This window comes from Telmatherina bonti (genome assembly GCF_933228915.1).
Source record: "Telmatherina bonti genome assembly, chromosome: 20".
Lineage (NCBI taxonomy): Eukaryota > Metazoa > Chordata > Actinopteri > Atheriniformes > Telmatherinidae > Telmatherina > Telmatherina bonti.
Window position 1 is genome coordinate 18,206,008 of NC_136618.1, and position 13,308 is coordinate 18,219,315.

The window sequence follows — 13,308 nt, forward strand, 5'->3', positions numbered from 1 at the left end:
AGCACTGAGGTACTGTGGGAGTACGGGAGGAGAGAGCTAGAGAGCTTTGTAGCTCCACTCACTGTACAAGACATGTCACGTTTCAAACCCTTGGCGTGCAGAGATACATTGTACCCAGCATGAGAACTTCTAATCAGCGCACACCTAAACAAACAGGGCAGCAGGGATTCAGCTCAGTGGAAACTTCACTCTGTGAGAAAATCAAACCTGCGCTCTGCAGAAAATTAGCCTCAGGCAAGTTTTTGCTCCATTTGTACAAGCAGAATGTGAAAGGGTTGTAAAAAGCAAATTCTCCTCTTTGATGATAGTCTTTATGTTTAATAGAATAGCTTAGCGAGTGTCATTAGTGGAGCTCATGTAATAATATTAGCATAAGCCTCATGAATGCAACATTTTAAGAGCAGCTTCTGCAGCCAAGACCTTTAGCTTCAGTTTCTGTTACTAATTAGATCTAAATCGTATGATTGTGGATATGTTAAATCCAAGATGATGTCAAAGGGATTGAAGGTTACTTTGGAAATAAAACTGAAAAAGTACCACACAAAAGAATCAGGAAACAAACAAAATGAAAAATATTATAATCTTAAGAAGCTGACTATAAGTTTAAAGTGGACTTTTGTAGAAGCTGCCAGGACAGAAATCGAATAGTTTGTTAACCAATCTGACTTAACTGAGCAAGTTTTTTTGCCACAAGAGGGCATTCTAGCTTCATGATTTTACTCCTCACAGCTCCCATAATTCAGTCAAGAGGAAAATATATTAAGGAATGTGGTTAAATATCATGCTAAATATTATTTGTTCCTAAAAGTATTGTGTTCAGTCAGAAATCAAGCTACAGTCATTTGTTATTTGACCACTTTATTTAAATACTGTTAAAAACCTTCAACCAGCCGCATTCCTGCTGCCCTCAGATTTGGTCCTGAAGTGGAACTATTTTATCTCACATTCAATGATTCCCTCCTTTTCCACCAGGTTTAGGTAAATGTGTTCTTGGAGACTAAAATAAAAATAAGGAAAGAATTAGTGACGTGCACTAAAGCAACAATCCCATCGGTTGTAGATGTGGGGTGTGTTGTGTGTGGTAGATGTGTGCGTGCCAAGGGCAACACAACAATGAAATTGTTTCCTGCAAAGACCGTGGTGTAACAGGCAGGGCAAAGCACCAACACACAAGTCACTGCTTTCTTAAATGATGATTATTATGTAATGATTTTTATTTTTAATGTCATTGTGCTCCTACAATGAAAATGGAGGAATTCTTATTACAACAATGGGTGGCTGTAAAATCAAACTATTCAAAAGAAAGCCGCTTAACGCGCGCACATACATACACACATAACAAAATTTAGGGATTTTAATAGAGAGCAAAAATTCATTGCAAATATACAATTACTAATTGTTGATATAACAGTTTAACAACAAGTATTTTTCCATGAGAGAGATGCTGATGGTGAGCAGAGTGGTACATAAACAAGACTGGAAGTTATTACTGGGCATTTATGTATGTGGGCCCTATTAAAAAAAAGGTGAGGTGGCTTAAACAGAAGGTGACTATAAAGTATGACTGTGTTCAGCGAGGTATAGGTCTAAGTGGGATGGCACATTACTGAATGGCAGCCATAAACCCTGGGTGACCATAGACAGGAAGGTAAACATCTACTTCACAAGGTCCACGAACAAGCTGCATCCTCCAAGACAAGACAAGGGACTATGAGGCCTTGTGCTGTTTGCAAGCACAAAGCTGCTTACAATAAATGATAAAATCAGGATTTAGAGGAAGTTTGAGGACATTTCTTCCCTTTAGGACATTGGCTGACGACTGAATGAAAACTCAATAGCTGCATTCCGAGTCTAATCCTATTTTGGGACATGTTTGACCGTAGCCCCTTCCTGCATGGGATCATGGAAATTTTCTTTAAAAATGGAGAAAGTTTACTAGAGTGAACAGAAATGAGGTTCCCATCAACTGAGCTATCTGAGGCCACCAGTGGCTCGAGCACCATTCTGCTCTGACATGAGCACCACCATCTGGCTGCCCAAAGAGAGAGCCACTAAAATGTCTAGCTGATGGAGTTAATGATTTATATCAGCCCATTATGAAGTGAGGTTCACCTCACTGCACCTCCTCAGCCTGCCATCTCCTGACCATCTTCTCATTTAAACACTGTCTCAGTTCTGTTTGGTCAACAGGAAGCTCCATAACAATGGATGCTTCCAACTCTTTACATCCTGCTCCTTTTAACATGTCACAGGAGTGAAAATTTATCACTACTGTCCACAGGCAAGTTTTATGACAGCTCAATAAGTCAGTGTTACTCTTTAAAATAGATGACATGGGTGTCTAATGTTGTGATGCAACTGTGGCTATATACAACTCACTTTCTACAGTCCCTCCATTAAAAGGTTACATAAATTAAATGTGGTGGGTGCCATGCAATACTTCTTGCACACACATTTTTCATTTTTAATGTTTTACTATGCTCAGAAATAGGAAAAGAGGATACAGTGTCCATGAAAAAAGCAGAGAACTTGACCTCTTGTTCGCACAGCTAAAGGAAATGCCAACGTCAGAAGCCATACTGGCATTTTTCTGTTAAGAAATCTATGCTCGTATGTGACTTACATGAATACACAAAGTGTACTTCTGCCTATGCTGCTTACTTTCATTTCCTGTTCTAGTATGTTCAATTAAATGAACAGAACTTTAAAACTAATAAATACTTTTTTTCACCCTCTTATTTTCAGTCATTGTTATCACTGCGCAGCTTTGTAGCTGCTCTTATCACAACAACACATAAATACATATCTAATATAAAAATAAGCTTTTATGTAGTTTTACGTTTAACAATGAAGTAAGTCTGCTACATGTTTTTCAATTGTTATCCAATATTTTATGTCTCAAATGTCAACCTGTTTTCTCTTTGACAGGGCTCCTGCTTGTCTTACCTTTGCCCCTGTTTTGTTTTGGGATAAATTTGACATCTGTGAGGCTTTTAAGAAAGCTCGGAGTGTCTGTTTATCAGGAAATAGATCCAATTTTTGAGACCTGAATTTGGTTGTGCAAAACAGATTTGGATTCTCTGGAGAGCAAATGTTAAAAATGGAGTCAAAGTTCTCTGCAAATGCGATAGTTCACATCTTAAACAAACAGCAACAATGGGTTGCAAAAATGAAAAAGGTTCATACGGTGGACTTTGTGGATTTTGTCTGTACAGACTCTCGCTTTAACAAAGGCCTTAAAAGACAAATATTCAAGCAACAGACAGTTCCCGGGTCTGGTCAGGAAGATGTTTGTTGAGCAAATGAGAAAAGTTACTACAATATCACTAATAAAAGCAGCAAATTTAGGACAAAGGTGATGGAAATAACTTTTTAGAAGCAGGTGAAACATGAGCTCTTACCTGTGGTGCTGAAGCAGGAGGCTGTTGACGCTTTCAGAGCAGGACGCACAGAGTGATAGAGACCACCACTGTGTGCCAGTGCCTGCCTCTGATTTAACTTAACTGGTGTAGCGAGACGAGCAGGAATACCGCCTGACACACACAACCCCCTCACCTCCCCAGAACTCTCTTGCTCTCTCTCTCACACACACACACACACAAATACACCACAGTGATGAATGAATTATGTGGGAGCCAGTCAGCTTCGTTTTGTCCTGCTCCGTCTCTATATGGCCAACAGTCTGTGCACACACAGATAAAAACATCCACACACATACAAGATCTTACACAATACGCCTCCTCTTCCTCCTCACTTATACCCCCTCCCAAAATTGCCCTCCCTCCTTCTTGTTCATGATGTCTGCTTTTAATCATTTTCTTTATTTCATTAGAAGTTGATCAAAGTGACAAAACTAGGCCTGCTGCATAACCCTCGAGGGTGCTCAACTTGGCATAATGCTGAAATGAACAAGTCACAGCCATGCAGACAAGATTCTTTCATTCTTGGACAACCACTCTGCTTCCACTTGTGTGTTGTCTCATAATGACAGTCCCCCTGTCTCCTGTCCTCTCCGCTTAGCATGAAAGGAATGGTCAGGTTCTGATTGTGATTGGGTCTGTCATCACATTGTATTAATAGCTGCCACAAGCTGCCGCTTGGTTTGAATCAGGGTGCATTATTTGGGGATAGGAAAGCGGAGGGGGAGGGTTGGTAGAGTGGAGTGAGGGTCTGGTTTTCTACTCCTTGCTGGGGTTCCTTCGAACATTTCCTGTTTTCCAGTGTGGGATTCAGCTGCCTCTAATTTGTCATGACAGGCGAAGTTTTGACATTTCTAGTAGATTTACTCATCTTTTCTCAGGCACAGATTTTGCAGATTGGCGCATATACAACAATACAATGTCTCATTTGCACATTTAAGCATTGAGTTTGAGAATACTTATATAATAAAATAAGTTTTGGGAGAAGTTTTTCTGGTAATTGTAACTTAAAAATCTTACCCAAATCAACTGCAGAGTCCCCTTTCAAACAGGTGGATGAACTGTGTGTGACTCTCCTAGATCAACAACAAGAGTTTTCAAAGCTCCGAGTGTGTGAAGCAAAGAATGATGTCATGTGTAATCCTTGGCATGTAAGGAAAGAATCTGATGCCTGCACACCTCAGGGATGAGTAATCCAGCTGTATTACATTATTACATTATTTTTAGGTGTTGCACTCAAACTTCAGGCACAGCTTGGCGCTCCAGTTATTTCTCTTGCCATTCTTTTCTTTTCCGAGGTCCTGACAGGTGTTGCAGACTGGGTCATATCCTCGCCCCTTAGCTGCACATGTCATGGGAGAAGGTAATGATTGAAAAGGTAGCTTGGCTGTCACCCACTAAACCTTTTCAGCTTCAGAAAGTGCAGACAAACATGGAGTGAAAGGAAAAACAAACACTTAAGATTGAGCGGTCCTGTTTGGTGGCTTTTGGTCACTCAGGTGTGACTTAGTCATTTAAGAACGATCACATTTGCAAAGACGTCCATGCTAGACACCCACCATAGGGGAGGGGGGCTCATAAAGAAACAGAAACAAAGGTCAGCAGTGGGTTTTCAAAACACATGGCATGCAGGTGAAGTACTCTTTAGTCTTTCTACCTGTCATTTTTCAGGAAGGGCAGGTAGTGAAGGACAGTAACTCACTTTACACAGCAACAGAGCCATTTACACCTCCAGGGGATTATGATCAGTCTCCATTATGTCTTCAATTACTGTGAATGATAAGAATCATCCATTACGTGATCACTATCTTATTGTGTATCCTGTCACGGCAATGAGCAACTGCATGGTATCACTTTGTCCTCATGGTCTTGGACTTGCTGCTGCGAGAGCTATTAACAGTCTTTATCTGACCCATGTGACCTCTCAGGAAGCGAGGAAGGAGTTATGTATCGGGCAACAAATCTCTAGCTGTATTTTCCACAAAACAAATATTTCTCAGTGGGGACAGGATGTTGTTGCAACACCCAACACCAAAGCAATGATTTACACTCCTCAAATACAAGCAGAAACAGATGTTGATGATTTAAAAATGGAGATTTCTGGGGAAAATATGATGTGGGAAGAAGGAAAGATAGCAAGGGATCAAATTTTTTTTCTTTTAGAAGAGATGGGTGGTGTTTATTTGAAGTTGTGGTTGGCATATTGATAAACTTAAACTCTCTGTACTGAGGAAAACCTCCATATTTTACTCTAAATAACACTTCAGTGGTCATTCCAAGATTATGTCCAGAGTTATGTTGTGCAACATCTTAGAGTCTGATGCAAACACAGTGTTGTGCAAAAGTCTTGAACTACTAAACCTTTTTTATTTACTTCTGGAACTTGGAAAAAAAAATAAAAATAAAAAAATAAATATATATATATATATATATACATATATATATATATATATATATATATATATATATATATATATATATATATATATATATATATATATATATATATATAAAATAATCTGTATACTTTTAATCAACTTTAAACACAATATTTGATGCAGCCACATTTATTCTTCAACACAGCTTGAATCCCCCTAGAAGAACTTTCTTGAAATGTCTACGAAGTCTTAAGGAATAGTTCTGCAGCTTTCTTTAAGGACTTGACAATGCTTTTCTTTGGATATTGGCTACTCTTTGCTCTGTTTTCTGTCAATACAAACACTGCTTCAGGAATATCTGGGCTGTGAGAACAATTCAACACTCCACAAAACCTGTTGCCACCTTTCAGTCTAGATTTTGTGCCACTAGTGTTGTTTCTCTGTTTTTTTTTTCTTTTTAATTTAAGAATGGCTTCCTGACAGCTACCCTTCCATGGAGACCATTGCTGACTGGTGGACAGAATGTATGAGAGTGACATGCATATCTCATGTCTTTGATCAGCTCTTTCAAGAATTTCTTTTTAATATTTTTTTAAATTCATCATTTTCATAAACTGATCATAAGGTGAAAATAACTTTTTAAACCTAAATTTTCTTGTTTTCCTTTCTCTTGTTTTGTTTCTTCCATTTTTTTAAGGATGCACAGCACAACTATCCTATGTCTGTCTTATAGCCAGTTATTTTGGGTAGTTCTTTATAAATGTCTTTGAGACAAGCTGCTAGTAACAAATTGAGCCAACGGGTTACTTTAGGTTTGAGCGGGGCCAAGCCTCAACCACACCTCCGATAACCTGAACCCTTTTATGCTCTGTTCACTTCCTCAACTCTGTTTTGCCACATTCTTCTAACCTCCCCATCACCCTTCCAGCCTTCCCTCTTGCCATTGTTCATTCTCTCCTTTTTTTCACCATCTACCTTCCCATGCCTCACCCCTTTCCTCTCCCTCATCTCTTCTTCTTTCCTCTCTCCGTCTGACATTTGTCTTTCTTTCCTCAATCTACTTTATTTTTGTTCTTACAATACCCTTCTATTTTATGTGACATCTGAGGAGGTCCTACAAACCAAGGTTGCAGATAACCAAGACCCCCACCTCACACCCCAATGCCACTGCACATGTCCCACTTCCACCTAATCCACAGGCCACATAACTCTTGATAAAATCTTTAATAACTCACCTTGATGTGGGGTGGTCCTCACTTGTAACTGTGCCTATAGATATTCCTTCTAGCCTGTTCTTTGCTCAGTTGTTTGTTCTGCGCAGACACAAAACTGGTTCATCCCATGGCTTACCAGCTTTTTGTTGCTTAAATGATTCATAGGTCAGAGTTAAGCAGGTTAACAAAGAATGAAACAGCTGAATGTGGTCAAATACAAAGACTGAACTAAAATTGGGTGAAATAAAAGACCTCTGAAAGCCTTTCAGTAAATCCTGGAGAATGATTGCTTTGATATGGAAGCACAATATGCAAAAAATGAGAAGTGGCTCAAAATGTATGGGTTGTATGATGTAGTAACATCCACAGAACTGTGATGATTCATTTGATTCCTTTATTGTGTGGTGCATCATTTCTGGGCAAGCAAGGCCAGAAAGAAGATAAGGTTCCATCTCAAGTACTCATACCCTAGAGTGAGTGAGAGTGGGCGATGTTCTTGCTAATCAAATCACTCTAACAAGATTAGCTGTGTTAGCACTTAAGCTGTGGTAGAATGAATTGAGGTAATTACTGGTAGCGCAGAGCACTGTGGGAAAGGGCAGAGTTTCCACAGCACAACAACACAGGCAGTAAAATGCCAGCCCAACTCACAAACACCTGCTGAAGAAACACAATACTGTGTGAGGTCTGGAAACGGAGTTTAAACCCTAAAGTGTTGAGTATTGAGAAAGAAGCCACTTCATCTTTTACACGCAAAAATAAATTATACTAATTTTATATGGACAATTATATAAAACTGCATAGTTTGTGTCAAACTCATGCCGTGTGAACTGATTGCATTTTTAACTGGTAACGATAAGCCAAAACGAGCTTCATCATACTGAATAAATCAGGAGGACAATCTCCATGTTTCTCTCTGTACATGGTCTTCATTAGTTTCTGTTCAAAACCGTCTTTGCCAAAGGGATCAGATTATATTCTACATATTATAACAGCACTTGGAGAGAAAAACAGGCAACATATTTCAGATTTGATGGATTTTCAAGTTTAATGAACATCATCAGTTTTTCATTAAAATTCAGTCCATCTGTAGTATGTTGTACTTTCTGGTTGTGAAACTTGTTTCCGCTACATTCCCAAATGAACTGTAGGCATTTTGACTTGCTACAGCATCAAAAGCCCAGGTGGAACTGATAATGTAACTGGCTTTTCCCCAAGCAATCACGGCCAATGAATGCAGTACTTTGAAAAGACAAAAATGTATGCAGTGTGAACTTCACCTTTTAAGGCATTGCCAAGAATCCTGGTTGATCCACAGAGACTTAGAATGTCTGTCAGAAAAACAGACACTTAACTCTGGTGCAAGTGTAAAGATAAACCGCATAAGCTGAGGAATGATGGCAAGTTAATACAAGGTTGCAAGATAATGCAAAATATTTTCATGACTTTTGCAGCTGCTCCAAATGCAAAAATGTAGAAAAAAAGTTTAGTTGTCTACTGTTGCTGAAGAAAAAATAAAAAAAAGCATGCACACAGGGACAATTCCTTTTCTATTGTAGATTTATTTTCTTTTCACTTTCCTGGGCAGATTATGTGAAAATTTCATCAAGTCTAAATTAAACTGACAAAGAAAATAAATGTGATTGCTCTGAAAAAGTTTGTTTTAGCTCAACATCTGCCATGTGAGCTTTTGTTGCCAGCCTGCAAGTGTGCATGCCATCTAAATGTTAATGTACGGTGCAGGTATTTGTTTTTCAAACACTAAGTTGCACTTTTACAGGTTTTAACAGAAGGTCAAATAGGTACTTAGCTGGTTCAATGGTGAATTTGTGGTGGATAAACTACAACACATGTATTTTCACACATGAGATGACATGCAACTTAGCTTCATTAGAAATGTTACATGTTGAAAAGGTTGTTGTTTCACCTGTTCATATTCTCAAGATTTTACTCAGGGGGTGAGTGGAAAATGTCTGCAAGAAGTCAACAGCAAACGTTTTAAATATTTATGTTCTCATATGCCAGCGCTCTTCTCTGGAGCATCTCTTGAACATGTCAGGACTCCCATGCATGGGTAAAGAAATTTGGGTTTGTCAAAGGTTATTTTATAGGACATCATCACATTAGTCACATTACAACCTGCAGGATCATGTTTTAATTGAGAGGTCACTGTTTTTTTGACACAATGTGCACAATAATAAAAGCGAGAGAGAGAAAAGAAATACTAAAGTGAATTTGGTATTGGCATTTTAAAAAGGAATTGAGTTGTAATATATCACATTTTATGACAGCAGATACACAGTAGTAGCAAAGAAGCACATACATGTGCTGACAAACTGCTGACACGGTTAGTGTTTTATAGTCGTATTGTTACATTTAGAACAGTAAATATTCATAGGAAAAGCTATTATTTACATATGTACGTTACTTTGCTGTTGGCTCTAGATGGAAACAAATGATGTACTCTAACAAAGTCAAAAAATGTAATTTATATTTAATTACGTCTGCTTGAACTTCAACAAAAACAACTAGAATTGCTCTCAGAGAGTGCAAACCTCCGCCGAGTTATTTAAAAAGTTCCTGGATCCAAACGGTGATCTGGATCACCACCAATATTAACCAGTTCTTCCTTTTCACGTTTCCAACAACTCCTGAAAATTTTATGAAAAATCCGTCCAGAACTTTTTGAGTTATCTTGAATACAAACAAACAGACAAAAAACAAACAAACAGATAAAAGCCGGGTAAAACATAACCCCTGTGGTGGAGGTAAATAATTACCTGTGTGCTTTATAAAGATAATCTGCTTAATACATTTCTAATGATAAAGTAATATTTTGTCATTATATTTTTGTCTGGACTTATGTTTTGCTATTTTACCAGAAAATGTCCAAAAGAAATCATAATGCTTCAGCCAAGCTTATTTGCAGACCAGCTGAATTGTACCAGCAAGAAAGAAAGTTTGCTATCATTACTTCCCAATCCCACAGTTTGCATGCTCGTAGGGAGTTTATATAGCAAATGACTACTGTGTGTGGACATAATAAATCTCTCTCAAGTCAGCTGGCTACAGAACTACCCATTTCTGCCATCTGAAAGTGCTCAAGCCATTAATGCAATGCAATGACAATGCAGTAGTGTGGTCTGTGTCCAAATGTTTCCCTGTTATATCAGTAATTACATTTTGCAGCATTTTGTCCTCTAAACCAGTTGTGGGCAAAACCACATAAAAAGAGGGGAAAAATGTGACACTGGTGGTTTGTGAAAAATACAGATTCATTCTGACTTTAACGACTGACATTCATTTGTATAAAACAAAGATAACAATGCTACATTTTTAAAAGGTTTGGACATTCATTGGGTTGATGTAGGCTATAATATAAAAGAGATTAGATATATTACTATTTTACATTTCTAGATTTAACTACCTCCAGTCTGTGTATGACCCTTACCTAGGCCCATGTAGCTCCTAAACAGCCCCTCACTAAAGATGAGATATATCACCCTCCAAGCATCTATGTCCAATGTGACTTTACCAGGCCTTTTATTTTCCCACTGCGGTGCGTAGGCATCGAGGCCAGCTCTCGTAACTTTCCTCATGTGGAGTCAAGGCTCAGAAAATATTTACTGCGTCTCTCACACTGAATGGACCTTCCTTGTTAGTGCTCTTGCGCACATTTTCAAGTCAGAACTGTGACTCAAAACTGCTTATGTTGGAAAGGGACAAAGAGTGAAAGAACATGTGTATTTCCTAATGTCAGCTGTGTTGCTATTATTAAACGACTGGCAATGTCAGAAGTCAGGAATACCCATACAACCTGTGATCATTGTGCTTTTAGATTGAACTTTGCACTTCAATTTCAATTCCTGTCAACATGGAAATCACTGACCCCCAGACTGACCCTGGACATGTAAATATATGTAGCCACCATACTCCTTTATATCAGAGTAAAAGAAGAGATATGTAAAGGACAACAAATCTTTTAAACAAACAGGAAGCATCCAAGAGATTGGAGGGAAATTGGTGGGAAGGCCTATGACAACCCTCTTAGAGGCATATTGTTTGGGTCTTTGCTCCCCAAGGTTACATTTTCACATCCACACACGGGGAGGGATGGGAAAATACTGAATGGGATACTGAGGGAGGCTTGCTACTTCCAGTCTAACCTCTCCCATGAATATTTGATCTCTTTATTAGATATGTGCAAGATAAAAATACATTTATACTTCCTTTTAGTCAAGCAACGTTTATCAGTTAGATGCCATTTGAATCCAATAAAAGCAGTGAGATGTCATGCAGATGTATTTTACTTCTTTAAGGTACTATCTGTTGAGCCAAAGGAGTATTACAGACCAGGATAATGGAGGAAGAAGAGGTTCAATTGCCTCCAAGCTAGGAAGTGACTATGATGCTCTTAGGGTTTGATTCTGTTTATTAAAGGGATATGTCATTCCACTTGCACATCTCAGACCTGGATGGCAGGAACACAAACAAATAAATTAGTCTCTGTGTTCTTTTATGTCAGCGTATATGAATTTCTTTCATCTTGCATGACAGCAAAAGCCTGCCAGTATGCATGTGCCAAGCTGTGCATTTACACTTGTTATTGTCATTTTTGTCACTTAACTTCAAAGTGAGCAAAGATGTGTGTGTGTGTGTGTGTGTCCATTTGTGCTCTCTGCTTGCTATTATGAAGTTCAGAGTATGTGTATGTGTACATGTGTTTAGGGAAAAGAGGTTCTGCACACATCAGTGCACTGGAACCTGCCTTGCTTTCCTCATGTAAACAGCATGTGAAAGCCTGTGAGTTGTCTTTCTCACCCATGACCTTCTCTCTTGAAAAAGAGCAGGCACTTGAAAGCAAAATGTCAGCAAGAAACTAAACAACCTCAAAATAAATCCAATATGAACAATAAACATCAATTAAATCACAATGTGCCTTGAAATTTCTCTTCTCGAGGTGAAAAATGTCATCTTTTGTCAAACAGGTTTTGGACTGTACCTCAGCATGTACCCGTAGCCGCCTCTGGCTGTCTTTTTGCTCTCTGGAACTGCTGGGGAGTTGTGGCTCAGCTGAGTCAATAACCCTGGGGCTCTCTGGACCATATAAACACCCCCGTCCTCTGGGAAGAGCCACACTGGCAATGTTTTGTTGAGTTCTCATCTCTGTTGCAACAAACAGATTAGCTTTTGACGGATCTGTTTCAAGGAAGCGACCCAGCCTTTTGACAACTCAGTTGTACAACAAATAAACAGGCTTTCCTCTGTTGTGACATGACTTTGTAAAATTTGATCATCATATAATACAATTAAAACAAACAAGTGTAAACTTCATTAGTTTGAATAGCTCCAAATACAGTTTAAAAAGTCACTTAGATGACACACAGTTAATAACAGGACAAATATTGGAAGACTGGTTTAATTTCATAATAATTTACTACCATTACCACTTTACTACCACTCAAACAAAGCAAATAAAAACAACAAAGAAATGAAAATGCAAAAAAAAAGAAGAATCAGTAGGAATTTGCTGTTTTCTCTACACATATCTTTCAGTTTCCATTACATTTACAAGATAAATACATTTACAATATAAAAACAATAGGCTATTTCTACGTTTGGACAAACAACAATATCAATTTTGCAGGTGATTCTATTGAACACTGTTTAGCGCATAAGCCTCAGTTCTCATAAACTCTCATCCGGCTGACAAGATTTACAAGAATTGCGGCTTATAGTAGATATATAGCGTTATTTTGGGGTTTTCTACTTTGTGCTGGCAAATTTGCTATATCTTTTTGAATTTTTTTTTCCTCATTTTCTTTTCTAAAACTCTGATATTCACTTGTGTTTGTTCCATTCCACGACTTATTTACTGGAAATGAACTGGTCATGACCAAAATCCCCAAAGTTGACCTCAGAGAACAACTCTCTTGCAGTTTTTTTTTTTTTTTTTTTTTTTTTTCATTAGAGGTAAAAATGGCTGGTTAAAATGGACAATTTTTTACACAACACAGTGAAGAAACAACAGTGTAGTCAGTCAGAAGCTTCTTCAAGTAGCTGTGAAAGATCCAGGAGGTCTTTCAAACAGCCATCTTCCTTTGGGATAATATGATTGACAATGATTTCCAATAATAATAAGGCCTACAACATTATAATTTCCCCCCAGAAGATTAATGCATTTGAGTTTCAGTTCTTTTGATTAATGCTTTTGGAAATAATTTCTATCAAATTTGTCAAGTACAGAAAAACAAAAACAGAGAAACTGAAATTGTTTATTTAAAAAATACTTTAAAT